Raw genomic sequence first — 16,052 nt, forward strand, 5'->3', positions numbered from 1 at the left:
TTGTTCTGCCTCGAGAAGGAAGGAGATTCTGCCATGTGCTGCACTGTGGATAAGCATTGAAGACAAACACTGTACGAGACTTCTTATATCGTGCACTGGAATCGTCAACCACGTGCACATGGAGAGTAGAATGGTTACTGCAGAGGCTGATGGGAAGAGAGGAGGGAGGCACTGTGACTTGTGGGGCATGGTGTTCCAGTTTGGAAGAAGAAAACATCTCTGGAGATAGGAGGAGGTGATACCTGCACAGCAGTGGGAGTGTCCTTAATGTCACTACACTGTGTACTTGAAATGATCATATTGTTAAATTTTATATTATGTCTATTTTATCACAGTGAAAGAAACAGAAGCAGGGCAGGACAGGTGAGTGTAGGGGATCGTCTGCACTGGCTCAGTCTGCCGTATTGCCTGACTAGAGTTTACCTCTTTGAAAACCTTGAGCCTTTACTTCCTCGCATATAAAATGTTCATTGTGGTTGTCGGATGTGGTTGTTTGAAAGAGTCTGATAAATTCTTGGAAGGGGTGGGGGAAAAGCTCTTAGCTAGAACTCCTAATGTGAATACATAGTCTTTTCTACTTTTCTTAGCTCACCGACGTTCCTTCGCTGTCAGTTCTGAGATGTTCATTTCACAGAGTTCCTCAGTTGCTTGAAGATGAGGAAACAAACCTTGCCGAATACTCATTATATGCAGTTGTTGAAATACTGTTTTGCGTATGTGATCTCTTGGTTACGCTATTCCCATTTTGCTAACTGACTAACAACTAGGTAGCGTGACCAAGATTGTACAGTTTGCTGCATTCAGACATGATTTAATAGTGGAGCTACTACGTGTATGAATCCCGGGTATCTCTAAGATAGTCAAAAGAAGAAGGTAAAGGGAGAATCTCTAATATCTTAGTCTCTGATGTATATTTCCCAGACTCACTATTTTCTGGATCCAAGTGATGGTAGGGTGGTAATCTACATGAGGTCAATTGGCACTGCAGTTCTCTTTGGATACAACCACCATTGCACTGGACCTTCAGATACCCAAGTCCAGTGGTCAGTGTCTAAAGGGAAGAGAAAGATCCTCTCTTACATTTGAGTAATTCTCCTTAGAATGAGCACCACAGTGGTAGGTATGTCAAAGGTGAGCCATGCGTCAGAGTCCAGCAGGGCTGAAGGCATCCTTTCAGGTTGTAGACATAGCCTGCTCCCTCCCTAAGTTGCAGAAATGTGTCTGGTGGGCTAACCCATGGGAGATTTGGATGGCAGACACCAGGTCATACACAAACCTTTCCTTTTCCCTGACTTTGAGACTATTATCTCCTCACAGTAGTCCCTCTCTCAGTCATTTTGCTGGAGACTCCTTTGTCTTACACAAAAATTGTCTCCTGAGTAACTACTCCACTATTTCACTGGACTCTTGCAAATGTAGAGAGAGCCTGGTAGCAGCCTCAGCTTAGGCGCAGGCTGGATACCCCAGTCTGAGCTTGAAGTCTCATTTAAATTGTGATCCGTCTCATTATCTCCACTTTATAGATAAAGAAATTGAGTGGTGAAGTAACTTACCATTAAACATCTAAACCATTAACATTAAATATTAACGCAGCTAGTTAGGGGCAGAACCAAGACTTGAGCCCAAGTTTGGCCGACATCCAAAGCCAGATGCTTCATCGCCGTGATTTCCCACCTGCCAAGCTCAGCGCAGGACTGGAAAAGGGCCACTTCCTGCTCGGTGACGCAGCTCAGTAGCGGGATTCCTCAGCCTATGTCTGTGTCGGTCCCTAAATTACAAAATTATAACAGCATTTGATCGACCTCGCATTCTGTCTTCCTCGCCTGTAGGTCTCACGTGCCCTGCCTTGGGATGCTAAGGACCTTATGACCCCATAATTTACACCAGGAGTCGTATTCTTCTTCCTGAGGGCAGAGCAGAAGTCTCGCCCACCCCTCAATCAGCCGGTCTCACACCCTTTCTTCAGTCAACTCCCCTCAATTTTGCTTTGTTTTTCTCATCACACATGGGTTTTATAAGCTTCCTGTCACAGAACTGTGCTGGTGACTTCTGCTAGTGAAAAGCTCGTGCATGATTTATTGTATAAGGGGATGTGGGCTCCACGCAGCAGAAGAAGTTGTCTCCATCCAGCTTCCCCCAAATTGTCCATGATGAGGACTCAGTTAGTGTGGACAAGAGAAATGAAAATGACCGTTAGGTTATTGGCTCACTCTTTCCTGCCGGTGTAGTTGCTCTCCCCAGTACGGCACAGCGCATCACTGAATCCAGGGACGGTCTTCACACGTGACTCCCCCGTGGGATTTCAGTCAGTACTTTCAGACATTTGGTTCTTCCGGGCAGTATTCAGCTTCAGTCTGCTCTTGTCCTCAGCGCTCTTTTTCCTGGTGGAGCCTTTCAGGAAGATGAGTTTTCAGCTTATTGATAAATTTGAGGGAGAAGTTTTCATTTACTCATTTTTAAAAAAGACTCTTGCATTTGCTTTTGTTTTTGAGATAAATTCTTGCTACGTACCTCAGGCCGGCCTTTCACTTGAGATCCTCTTGCCTCAACTTCCTGAGTGCTGGCATTGTAGTAATGCAGCACCGCTCCCAGCTGCTTACGTTCTCATGAGAACTTCTGGATGTGGTGGGGGCTTGTATTTACCCCGACAGGGCTGAGTTCTAATTCATGTGTGTCCTGTTACAAAGCTTTTAGCAAGTCATCTCAAGATGGGTTATTGATTAATACTGCCCGTTCTTTCTCTCTACTTACACTTCTCAACTGTTGACTTGAATGGTGCCTGATGTTAAGTTTGAGTTTTTAACTTACAATAAAAGAACTATGGCATTTTAAATCTGGAAAAAGGTAAGCAGAAATTAACTACTTGATAGTAGTGTGATATACTTCATTTAACAAATAAGGAAACTGAGGCATCTAGATTTTAAGTGATATATTCAAGCCCCAGTAAGCTCATGGCAGGGTTATATTCAGAAACAGATCTTTCTGGTGTATTCATTGACATGGATTGATTTTTCTTTCTTTTTATCTCCTAAAATCTAACTATATGACTAGCCCCAGTTCCCCCAAGGAATCTTTGTTGTTAGAACAGATAACATAATGTTAGTTGCTATGACAAAGATGTCTTGAAAACTTAGTGTTCAGTACATAAATGTCAGTCCAGGAAAAGTTTATTTCTTGCTCAAGCAACTTTCTACGGCCTGTGTTCCTAGCTGAGTGGTTCACTCTGGAGGGCTCGTTCAGGAACCAGACTCCCTCTGTACTGCACTCTGCCTTGCTTACCACGAGGCTCAGAATCCACAGATGTGTCCCTTTGGCTGTCAGGAAAAGGGGTAGAGAATTGCCTGGGAAATCATTACCTGTCAGACTCATTATTACAATGATGGGAATGCACATGTCACTCCTATCCACGTTCCATTTCCAGGGTGAGTTTTGCTTTTCCTGTGCAGTTCCCCTTAACTCGACTGCGCAGCCATAGCTGGTGTATGGATCCCATGGTGGGGACTCTCTGCTCACCATGGGATGCAGATATCTTTTTTTTTTTTTTTTTTTTTTTTGGTACTGGGAGTTGAATGCAGGGTCTTGTGCATGCCAGGCAGGTGCTATGCCACAGAGCTACATCCCCAGGCCCCAGGTGTCATGTTTGTGTGCCAGAAATGCTTCTGTTCCCCCATCCCTGACTGCTCTTAGAATCCTCCCAGATCTTATTCCTGCCCGCTAGTTGCTGGCCACACACTTGCATGCACATTTCTGCAGTCAAACCGATTTTAAAAATCAGTTTCCTTTGCCAGACAGAATGGGAAATTTGTGCTGTGTTACTTGACAGGGTTTAGGATACAGTACTCAAAACCAGGGCATCTTAGCATCTGAGAAAACAGTGAAGATGCAGAGATTTCCTTTTTTTTTCTGTTTATTATTGTTGAGGACCTGGATATGAAACTAGCATTGGGGGAGGAAGATTTCTTTTTTCCCACATCCCAAATCATGTAAATATGGCGAAGGATATTTATGTCTAGTTTTTCAACTAGTTTGTGATTTTTCTCTTGAAAAACTTATACGTGTGTCTTGGTTACTTTTCTCTCATTGCTGGGACAAAATACCTGATACCCAAAATAAGGAGGGAAAGGTTTATTTAGCTTACAGTTTGTGGAAATTTCAGTCTATAGTCAGCTGGCTCCAAGGCAGAGTGGCATATGGCAGAGGGCAACAGTTCATGGCAGCAGAAGATAGAGAAACAACAAGAGCAAAAGGGAGCAGCAGGGGCAAGCAGCCTCTTTTCCTCCCTTACACTGTATGCAAACTACCCGCCCCAGGGCAGATGCAGTACTCACATCCGTAATTCCAGCACTGAACCATGAATCAATCATAAACTGTGAAACTCCGCCCCATGACTGCTTGTGGCTTGCGGGGGAGGGCACCCAGACACAAACCATAATAACATGAAATGCTACTGCTCTTAAAGAGCTGCTCTCTTCTCTGCCATCCCACTGCTGCTTGAAAGCCTACACCCTGCCTGCATCCTGATGTGCACTTCTACACACCCAGGCGCTGTTCTACTACTGGATGGTGAGGACCTCATGGGGATGTGCAAGGACAGGCATGGCACTGGTGTTGTGCCTTATTTGGGTAAAAAGGCCCTAGTGGCATCAGAAAGCAACTTCCTGGCTGATGGAAAGGGAAGGAAGAGGCATGTCTGCTTCCTTTGGCGGGTGAAGTCCAGGTCCCTGCAAGGTAGTGCTTGTCATCAAGATGCTTGTAACCATTGCCCCACCCATGTCCTGGGCCTGCAGTTTTGCCTCAGGACCTCAGCAGATATTTCTTCGGGTCCTCTCCAAACCTTAGTCCGTGTGGAATTTTTCCCACTGGTGTTTCCTTGAGGGCTATATTGAAGAGGAGTTGAAATTTTGCAACCCTAGGCATCCACCATTACAGCTCCAAAGGCAGTAACTGACAACTAAGTGATTGGTTCAACATCAGACTAGGAATCTTACTGTCTTATTGGAGCAAGGAGTGAATCATCACCCTCTTCAGGAGTCCCTGCTTGGCCTGGGGAAGGATGTTGCTTGTCTGTCTACTCACTCCACCCAGACATGCGGATTAAATATTTTTTTGATTTTGATTGAAAATAACTCTAAACCAAGAATAAGTGGTATAAGCTGGACATAGTGGCACATGCCCGTAAGCCTACCACCAGGAGGGCTGAGGCAGGAGGTTTATGAGTTCAAGGCCAGCTTGGGCTATATAAAGAGATTCTATGTCTAAATGTATAAATAAACAAATATCAAAGGAAAAAAGAAAAGAATGACTAAATTTTGCTTGCAACAGGAAACCCAGTCTTTCAGTCTTCTTGATCAGAATGGACTATTTGATGAAGATCCCTCCACTTAAGACTTCTATAGAATACTTTGAAAATCATTTGCCAAACTAGTTCAACCTTTTTTCTACATGGCCTTGGCTGGCTAAGGAGGGTTATGAGGATGTTAAATCACACTCAATACTGTATCCATGGACTGGACCAAAATGTGGTACCGTAAGTCCTCCTTGTTACCCCAGTTGGGATGGGGTATTCTGGTCCCCCTTATTATGTCCTGGTAGTTTGTTCAGGTTGCATTATACTTATCAATTAGAAACAGCTGTCAAACAAACATTTGTGAGTTATTCCACATGGTTTGAAAACAATTGCAAACCATTACCTTGTTTAGAAGAACCAACTGTCCTATCTAGAAACTGTAACAGAAGAGGCCAGTGATTGTGATCCCTCTGATTTATTTTTGAATTCATCCCCAACACTTTCTTAAATGTGTGCATGATTATATTCTGCTAGATTATAGGAGATTTTTTAAGGTAGCATACATTTTTTCTGACCTCAGAATATATTGATTCTAAATTTTAAATTTCAAAGGGAAAAATGACTTTCCCGGTTTCAGTTTCTATGCATTATCCTGTATACACAACTACATGTACATAACACACACACATATTCATTGTATTACTTGCCGAGAAAGAAGTTTCATCCTCAATCACCTTTTATGATTATGTTATTACATATATCTCCACCAACTCCATTTGTTCATGCATTTATTCGCAAGTATAATTATATGCTTGTATACAATATTGGGTACTGGAAATTAATAGAGGAGTGGTTGGTTATTGTACCATTGGTTGTTGTATCTTACACTCTAGTTGAAAACAAATGCTGTGGGCAGACGAGTGTAGGGGAAGAATAACCCCATAGGTTTTAAGATGGTATGAACCTCTAACAAAGAACTAATTAACAAGCTAAAAACAAACTGAAATTTATTAGCATCTATGTTTCATATGTACATGGGAGATACCCAGAAAAATGAGGAGCTCTGAAAGGTGGCTTTGAACTCCAGTTTAGAGGGCATCTCCAACAAAAGAACTACCAAACACAGGAAAGGCGACACCTTGGAAGCAAGGAATATAGGGCTAAGAAATGCCTGTGAAGTTTGCTAATGTAAATTCTTTGGGCGCCTTCTCCAGGCCATTGCAGTCTAAAGTTTTCTTCAGTCTTTCCATTTTGTGCTCCCAAGATGAAGGGGAGGCAAGATGTTCTCTCTGACGCTGCGAGTCTATACCAGCGATGGCGAACCTTTTAGAGCTTCCAGGGATACAAACAGCCTGCTGCGGCACGCCGGCCATAGGGTCCCACGCCTGGCTATGCCTTGCTTGCGTGCAGTTAGCGGAAGGGCAGGGAGGTTGCCCGCATCTGTGTCTGAGCCCTCTTCAGTTCCACAGTTCTTGTGTGTAGGGAGGCAGGCGCCTCCCGTGTCCTACGCTGTTACTCCGTCCATCCATCTTGTCCTTCACTCCGGCTTTCCATCTCTGTGCCCCCGTGTGCGCTCCGTGTCAGGGGCCAGCTCTGCGCGTCAGATCTCATTGCTGCTGTCTTCCCGGAGCTCCTACTCTAGCAGGCGGTTGGGCGCTCCGGTGCCGCCTTGGGTGGGCTTCACCGAGGGCAGCTGAGGAGCAGAGGCGTCTTGATGTGCGAGCAGGGCGGGTTCTGGAGCCGTGCGGAGGATCTTTCCAGGCTCTGGAACCTGCGCGTGACACAGAAAACCTCCTGGAAACCAAACACTAAGGAGACGGGGTTTGAGCAAAAAGGGGAGGCTTCCGAGGACTGGGGCTTGTGGCTTTGTTCAGACACCGAGACCCCTCTGAGAGAGATGCCCTCTTCCCTGCGGGAGAGCGGGAACAGTGGTTAATGAACTTATTAGCATTTCAAATGCAGGAATAAAAGGTGTTGACGTCCTGGAGCTCCAGAAGGAGGGTGAGGCTGGCATTCAATTTCGGATCTCCAGAGGTGTCCGCTTCCCTCCTTCCTGTTTCCTCTCTTTTGTTTGCCCCTTCCACGTCTGAGAACAGATCTCTCCGTTTTAAAAATTCATCTTTTCTTGTTTTTTATGTTTTTTAAAGGTTGACTCTTTTCTCTCTTTCTTCTCTTTGTGGATCCACTTTCCCCGTCATCAGAATAATGTGTATATTAATGTGGTTATGCTGATTTCCACTGTTTATGTTATATATATAGTGTATCTCTATTCTAAGCGATATTTTCATCTTCAAACTATTGTCTCTCACTACACAAATGAACGAACAGACAAGTGCTTTTCTTCCACAGCATCTTATGTTCTTGCGATCCTCCTCTTTGAAATTTATGGAAGTTTATGGATTTTGACTTTTTCATTTGTATCTAAACAAAACCAGCAAAGATTAGTAACCTTTAAGTATGTTTTATGACTATCCAGAGAAATACACTTGCGTCCTCCCAAATTTTCTCTACTTAAAATGAAAACCAATAAAAATATACAAATATAGGAAATATAATTGAATGCCATTTTGTGGCATGCATGCACAATCAGTGACCAGTTGTTCTAATGGAACCTAAGACAAGCATGTAAAGCTCTCTTCTAAGTAACATCAGGGTAAATTTATTTTATAATAAAATTCATTTTCTTTTTAAAATTAAATTTCATTCTCCTAATTTGGGAAAATTACGTGATCAGTAGAGATAATTTCAACAACATAATAAAGAATGTAAAACTACCAAGGAAACCAAAAATACTGTTTCTCAAAATTTTAATTCAACCTTTGTGATATTGCCTATTTCTAATCCATAACAATAACACATGACTATCTCATGTTAACCCTATGTTCCTCTCAGACCTTGTTGAGATGCCTTGCTCATTATTCTCATGTTAAACAGAGCTATAACCTTGCGTATTTCCAGGCTTCTCGTATTTTAGAATCATTTTTATCATTTAACCGTTTTTATCACACCAGTCGTTGTAAATATTGTCTCCCACATAATTAAAAATATCTAAATTTAGTCTGTATATGTCATTTATCTAATTCCTATTAAACTGGATAGAAGGATCAAATAAATTACATAGAAAATAGCAAATCTCTCCAGAACCCAGTATGTGGAAACAAAGCATTAAGCACAGGGGAGAAAATATCTTTCCTTCATCCATTGCAAGATCCATAAGACAAAAAAGTAACAGAAGCAAAAGGATTAAAAGAGAAAAGCATAACGAAAATTTAACAAAGTTTACTTGACATGAGAGTCTTCAGAAATAAAGACCCAAAGACTTAGGAAAAAATGATGTATTTTTATATGAAATCTGTCACAAGAAATAGGTAGTTATGGAGAAATGTGATTGGCTGGAAAGGTAATAAACAGAAGGGACCTTAAAGAGCGCTGTTTGTCAGATTCTTCTTGGCCTCTCTGTGGCAGTCTTTTCTAGACAAGGTCAGGACCCCTCTAGAATGCGGGTCTTCTGATCGCCTGCCAGAGGAAGGGGGTCAGAAAGTAACACTTCCAGGCTTGATAGTTTCCTTTTAGGGAGTGAAGCTCCAGTTTCTAAGACCCACCTTGGGGGACAAGAATTCTGGTTGCTGTGGCAACCCTTGAGGTAAAAAAGAGATTTGGACAAAGAGCAGGTGCAAGGCAGGGAGAATTTGCTCAGGTTCCTTCAGAGCAGAGTATGCAGGATACCAGGGCACCCTATTTTGAGGTATCCTGCTCTTAGCCCAGACCCAAGTATCAACAACACTGAATTGAACATAAAGCTCCTTTATTTGTAAATTCCTCCAAGGCAGGAGCAGTTTTGGATGTCACAACAAACTCACACACAAGTAACTCAGATGGTAGAGACGGATGTTTCCCCAAACCAGTGCACTGGCCTGGGTTCTTGGAAAGGTCTAGTCGGTTGTGGCTTTTTGTTTTTCATAAATTACTCCCTTCTGAATTTAAAGGAATTTAAAGGAGTTTGTTGTACTGTTACAGTAGTTTTTATGTGACCCTTTTATTCTAGAATAAATTAATATTTACAGAGCATGTACAAAAACAGCAGAGTTCATCTATGTGTGCCTCAGGTTTTTCTGCCTGTGATCTTACCTGAGGATGGTACATTTGTTTTAATTAATGAGCTTATGTTGATACCTTGTGATTAGCTGAAGTCCATGGTTACCTCCCATTTCCCACATAGGAAGCCTCATTACATTTAATTATTATGTCTCCTTAGACAGAACCAGTTCTCACACCCCTTATTTTTGACGACTGACAGTTTGGGACAGTGCTGACTGGGTGTTCTGTAGAATGCCTGTGGATCTGGATTTGTGTGTGTGCTCCTCCTGGGTGGATGGGGCTACGGGTTTTGGTGACGCCAGCTGTGGAGGTGCAGCGTGGTTCTCATCGTTTCGCATCAAATGTCTCTGAGATCAACATGGCTGTAACTGTTGACACCGGGCTTGGTCACACGGTTGAGTGGTGTTTGCAGGCATCTCAGCTGCAAAACTTTCCCCTTACTGTTGTCTTTGAAAGAAAGTCACTGTGTGCAGCCCACCCTGGAGGGGTGCGGAGTTGGCCTTCCTCTCCTGGAAGGAGTGGTAGCTACAGAAACTATATAAAATCTGTTTGATTTGCCTGTCCTCCCTCGTTTATTTCTACTCAGTCATTTCTATTGGCACAGACTCATGGGTGTTTGTTTTATAGTCTAGACTTTTTTGTTTTGTACTTTTTAAGACAGGGTCTCTCTATGCAGGTCGAGCTGGTCTTGATCTCACTTTGTAGCCCAGGCTGGCCTCAAACTCACACAGATCCTCCTGCTTCAGCTTCCCAAGTGCTGGGATTACAGGCGTGCACCACCATGCCCAGCAAATTTTTGGTACCAGGAATCGAACTCAGGATGTTGCACTTGCCAGGCTGGTACTTGTCCCACTGAACTATATCCCTGTCTTCATTTGATACTTGATTATCTGTCAAATTGTTCCACCTAGTAACTCCCCCCTTTTCTTTTTCTTTCCTTTCCATTTCTTTCTTTCTTTCTTTGTTTCTTTCTGGTGTTACTGATCCAACCCAGGGCCTCACTCATGCTAAGAAAATGCTCTCCCAAAGAGCTACCTCCCCAGCCCAAGAGCTCTAAAATCTCTGTGAGGTTTAGCATTTTTGTTTAGTATCCTTACTATGCCACAGTAAAAACTGGCCATGCTGTGCTGCTACTTCCACTGGTGGAGAGGGATCTGATGATTATGCATTTTTCATACAGCAAAATGAAAAATACTGGGAACCATAGGAATCGATAACATGTTTATAGAAAGAGGGTGAGATAATTTCTAGCTAAAGTCAGGGAGATAACATTATTGAGAAAGTGGGATTTAAGTATAAACTTGAAGACTTTTTAAAAATCCCCCTGAGTAGATCTACTAAAGCTGATTGTTTGAGTTGGTTGCCATTCACCATACATAGCAAGTCACCTTGCCGGTACTTAGCTCTGTATTTGAAATTCAGTTTCATGGCTTCCTATAATCACATATCTCCTAAAACTTTATTGTAAATCTCCTTTATCACTTGCTACTTATGGTGAAGACTGCAACTCTATTTTAGAAGAAATTCACATTGGACCAGAATGCCTTCTACTCAGGAAACTGTAGCGGTTGCTAGTTCCCTGATCATGGACTCTAGCATTTCCCCGGTGTGCAGGTTTGAGGATGTATCCACCCAGGCCAACGTTCCATTAAATAACTGAGTCAGTTACAGCTCTTCCCTCACCAGTGGCACTTCTCCCTATCTGAAAAATAAAAGCCTTGCAGTTAATTTGATGCAGGGACCATGTGCCTTTAATCTCTCCTTCCTCTGCAAACATCACTCAAATGATAGTGTAAGAGGAGAAATATACAAACCCACCATATAGAAAAAGAAGACAGCACAAAATTTGGGAATTTAATACATTTTCAGAATCAGCAAAGTGGACGGAGCAGTGTACCTGAATGACAGAAGCAAAAAAGACAGCAATGTGAAAGCCTGTGGTAGGCAGTGCCATTTAGGACTATCAGCCCTGCCCCGTGTCACCTGCCACAGAATCCCGGAGAGTCAGGCAAACTGGAAGCACCAAGGTTGGGCACTTCCAAGCTGGGGTGAAAGACTCAGAAGTTGACAGTAGTTGAAATTGGATCATTTGACACCAGCCTGCTATCCCTACCATAGAGAACCCATTAACAACTTCTTCTCTTGCCTAACATAGCTAGATATCTGGTGGTTATTTGCTAGAGAAATCTCAGTGGAGAAAGTAGGGCCCAGTGACCACAGGTGTAGTACAGAGCAGGGCTTGCTGCCAGGCTCCGCATGTGAAGACTAAAGAAAAGACTGCGGCTCAGCCCAGGTGCCAAGATGCCTGGAGCCAGAACTGGAAGCCTTGTGTTGGAAACTGGAAGATTACGCTAAGGAGAAAACAAATTGCTCCAGATATTTGACACCACACCTCCATAAAAAGCCAGCTCACAACCCAAGCAATGCACAGCCCAAACCATCAGCTCTTCAGGTCTGCCCACCCGCACAGATCATACAAGCAACATTTTTCCTAATCTGATTTGAAATTCGAAAGGGCAAGTATCATCATACACTCCATAAAGACCCAAACCAGAAAGGCAGAACCCAAGATAAAAATCCAAAAGAAACTGTAAAGAACTGAGAACATACAAAGAGCTTCAAAATATCTTAATAAGCACAGTAATTAATGTCCTATAAAATTAGCTTTAGCTTCAGAATAGGAAGGATCCATTGGAATTAAACATTTCAGAGCAAATTATCTTAAAGGATACAATTAGTGTGAGATAAAGTTGGGGTCATTTCCCCAAATGTAGAAAATGAGTGTATAATTCAGGAAGTCCTAATCTGCCTCAGGTGTCACAAAACAAGAGAGAAATCAGAAAATAAAGTAGTCAAATAATTTGAAATGCTAAACTAAAATTACCTTAAGATTTGCTAACCAATAGAAAGTAATACAAATGCACATGCACACATGCATGCACACACATATGTGCACACACTCACACCCTGTTATAATTTGTGTCTAGATGTCCCCCCAAAGCCTCAAGCAGTCATGGCATGGGCTTCTAGATTTTTATGGCTCATTCATGGTCCAGTGCTGGGATTATGGGTGTGACTGCTAAACCCGCCCTGGGGTGGGCAGCACACATGCAATGTAAGGGAGAGAAAGAGGCTTGCTCTCCACTGCTTTCGCTTTTTGTTCTTGATGCTTTTGCTGTCTTCTGCTGCCATGAACTGTTGCCCTCTGCCATGTGCCACCTGCCTTGGAGCCAGCCAAGTATGGCCTGAAACCTCCACAAACTGTGCACTAAATAAATCTTTCCTGCCTTAATTGTGGGCATTGGGTATTTTGTCTCAGTAATGAGACACACCAAGACACACCCCATGGTATATCATTATGAAATTTTAAGACAACAAGGAATGAAAAGCAATCTATGCACCCAGAAAGGCAAACAGTGGCAAACACAAAGAGAGTGACGTTATGATTCTGAACACCCACACAGGAAGAGAGAAGGCAGTGGGATAAAGCCTTCAATATTCTGCAAGAGTCAATTTTTTAACCCAGAACTGTTACATCAAATAAAATTATTAACATAATGTAATGGAAGAATAAAGAAATTTGTAGGTACACAGAAACTTAAAACCCTCACTTCCCAAACACCATTCCTTAGGAAACTACTTGAAGATTGTCCTAGCAAAACAAAAGGTTTAAAAAAAAAAAAAAAAAAAAGAGGAAAAGCAAGTTTCAGGAAGGAACCTTAGTGTAGGAACAGCCCAGGAATGAGCTGAGAAATGTCTTGTTAATGCTGGAGGGAAGTCCTGAGGTTTCATCTGGATATCAGGTCAGAAGGGGGAAAAGAAAGGCTCTTAAGAGACAAATGAGTTGGAGTGTGAAGAAGAGACGATGGGTGAAACATTTGGGAAGAATTAGCAATAAGTTAAGAGAAAATAAGAACAGAAAGAGGGTCTCAGGATGCAGCTCAGTGGCAGAACATGTCCCTGGCATGTGCAAGGGCCGGAGTGTGGTTCCCAGTAATACACATGTGCACACACATGTACACACACAGAGTAACTGAAAAGGGAGATCCCTTATAACTAGAAGAAATTACTTTTCTGAGCAGTGAACACTATTATATGTTTAAAACGCCTAAACATGGTTGAGATTGGATGCATTCAGGGTGGTATGAGCAACTACTTCGAAGATAACAATACACGAGGTACTAACTGGTTGCTCTCCTACAATCTTGCTTTGAAATTTTATACCATTGTTTCTATTGTTTATTTTTCTTTTCTTTAAAATAAAAATCATGTAAACACAGACTCCTGATTTAATAAAAAATTTAAAAGATGAGGTAAATTACAAAAGAATACTGAAGACTTTTTTGTTTTTTCATTTTTTTTTTCTTTGTTTTTTTTTTTCGGTATGGGGAATTGAACTCACGACCTTGTACTTGCCAGGCAGGCGCTGTGCTGCTGAGCTAAGTCCCCAGCCCAAAGACTTTTGCTGTAATATATTAACAGGAATATCTAAAATGGGTAGGTTGAGTAAAATAAGTATCAAAATAAATAGCTAAAAAAAAAAACAAAATCAGAGAAGATAATACACTGCACCCAGAGACAGGAATGAGGGGATAAATAAAGGAATTATTGTTTACTTTATGAACCTTATAGGACAATTTGTCTAAAATATGTGAGCATATTACTTTCAGAGAGAAAGTTGAAACCAATTTTAGATCATACGTATGAATAGATTAGTGCTACAAGTTTCCTGAAATAGTTGTAACTTTAGTTCTTTTGGTGCTTATGCAACCAATCCAAAACCCATGGCTTAAAAAAATGTTGATTTAAAAAAAAATTCTCACAATGCTATAAGCTGAATTCAACCAGACCACTGTGTTGGCCAGAGACATTCTCATGACCACATTCAGCAAAGAGATTACCTTGGGAGCCTGAGTCCTGCCCCATGTGGGTTCTCTCTGCACACGACCTTTCTGTTCCATCACTCCCCAGCAGCAGACCCCAGCTTCCTTCGCCATATGTCTGGGTACTAAGAGGAGCACCCCAAGATGTGCCAAATGTGCAGAATCGGCCAAGCTGCTGCTTGTAGCATGTGTACGAATATCTTATTGGTCAAAGTCAGTTCCGTGGCCAAATCAGAGCCAGTGAAAGAAAGTCATAGACAAGGACAAGAATAGTAGGTATGGCCCATTGGAGGCCACCAGTGGACCTGGAATAGCATAGGGTACCAAAGAACTTTTCTCTCAGTCGAATGTACTTTATCTACCAAGGATGACATCATCCACTTGATGAAAATGTTAAGCCACTTATCATCTTTAATTTATTTGAATATTCTTTCAGGTTGGCATGATTGAAAGGGTGTGACATACACCCTGATTCTCTGCACAGTCTATTCAACATCATTAGACCAGTCATACGCGTGGAAGAGTGAGCAAGGGGGTCTGGGAAAGCCATGGAGAATCTCTACTGAACCATTTCATGACAACAGCAAAGCAGATATATTTGCCCAATTGATCGTTTAGCATTGCCCTTATTCAGTGTTCATTTCTTTTGATTTGCTGTATTAGAAACAATTTCTATCGGAGCTGGGGATTTAGCTCAGAGGCACAGCACCTGCCTGGCAAGCACAAGGTCATGAGTTAGATTCCCAGTACCAGAAAAAAAACAAACAAAAAAAAGAAACAATTTCTATCAAAATACACACACACACATTTTCAACAACTAAGAAGGATAGTAAATTAATCGTAATAATTAATCCAAGTTGAGCATTCACTGCATGTTAGGACTTTACCATATAAGAAACCAAAAGGTGAAATTACCTAAAAGCATTCCAGGACTGCAAAATAAAAGTTTTAAGTACCTAATAAAATTATATATATATATATATATATATTCACAAACATTAGTAATACTTCTGTTCATAAAAGCTTCTGTTCTCAAACAGTTTGGTTCTCAAAGGTATTCAAGAAAATTTGCTTCTGTTCACAAACCCCACATCAGGTGACAAATACAACAATGGCCATCTTCCTCACACAAACACAAAGGCAGCATCTTTTCCAAAATGTGAAACAAATTAAGCTCATGAACCAAGGTGCCGCTGTATTGCAAATGCTTCCCAAAAAACCTGGTTTTGCTACCAGATGTTTGAAGATAGAGGCTGACCTATCAGACAAAGCACAAATTGGAATTTCATTATCAAGACATAATCCTTGCTTTTCCACATGCATTTTCCCTTCATTGTTTATTATTATTATTATTATTATTGTCTTTTTTCCAGTACCCGGAATCGAACTAATGACCTTGCACTTGCCAGGCAGACGCTGTACCCCTGAGCTAAATCCCCAGCCCTTCATTATTTATTCTTTATTTTACCCTTTTCTTTATCTTGTTTTTGTTACTGGTATCTCCATGATCAAGTGAAGCTCATAAGAATAATTTAGTTTTCCATAAAAACCTCTTGAATATTGGTTGTCATACTGAGGTGTCCTTGTCAGCTGAAATTTTCACCTTCCCTCCAACACAACCATTAAAAATGACTGAAAGCACTTTGCAAATAGAAGATGTTCTATGAACACTTTTCCCAGTAGTCTACAAAGCATTTAAGTGGTATTTGATCTGGCATAAATTGGTATTTCTAGCATCTTTGAGCCATCATAAATTTGGATACTGTCCTTGCTCTCTGGGTTTC

The 16,052-nt window shown here is 41.7% G+C and overlaps 1 protein-coding gene across 1 annotated transcript in view; it reads left to right on the forward strand.

The window, feature by feature from the left end:
• Nucleotides 1–16,052, forward strand: part of Magi2 (membrane associated guanylate kinase, WW and PDZ domain containing 2) — a 555,913-nt gene that overhangs the window by 33,286 nt on the left and 506,575 nt on the right. The window lies entirely within an intron of this gene.

The sequence above is a fragment of the Chinchilla lanigera genome, unplaced genomic scaffold (assembly GCF_000276665.1).
Source record: "Chinchilla lanigera isolate Chin_1 unplaced genomic scaffold, ChiLan1.0 scaffold00009, whole genome shotgun sequence".
Lineage (NCBI taxonomy): Eukaryota > Metazoa > Chordata > Mammalia > Rodentia > Chinchillidae > Chinchilla > Chinchilla lanigera.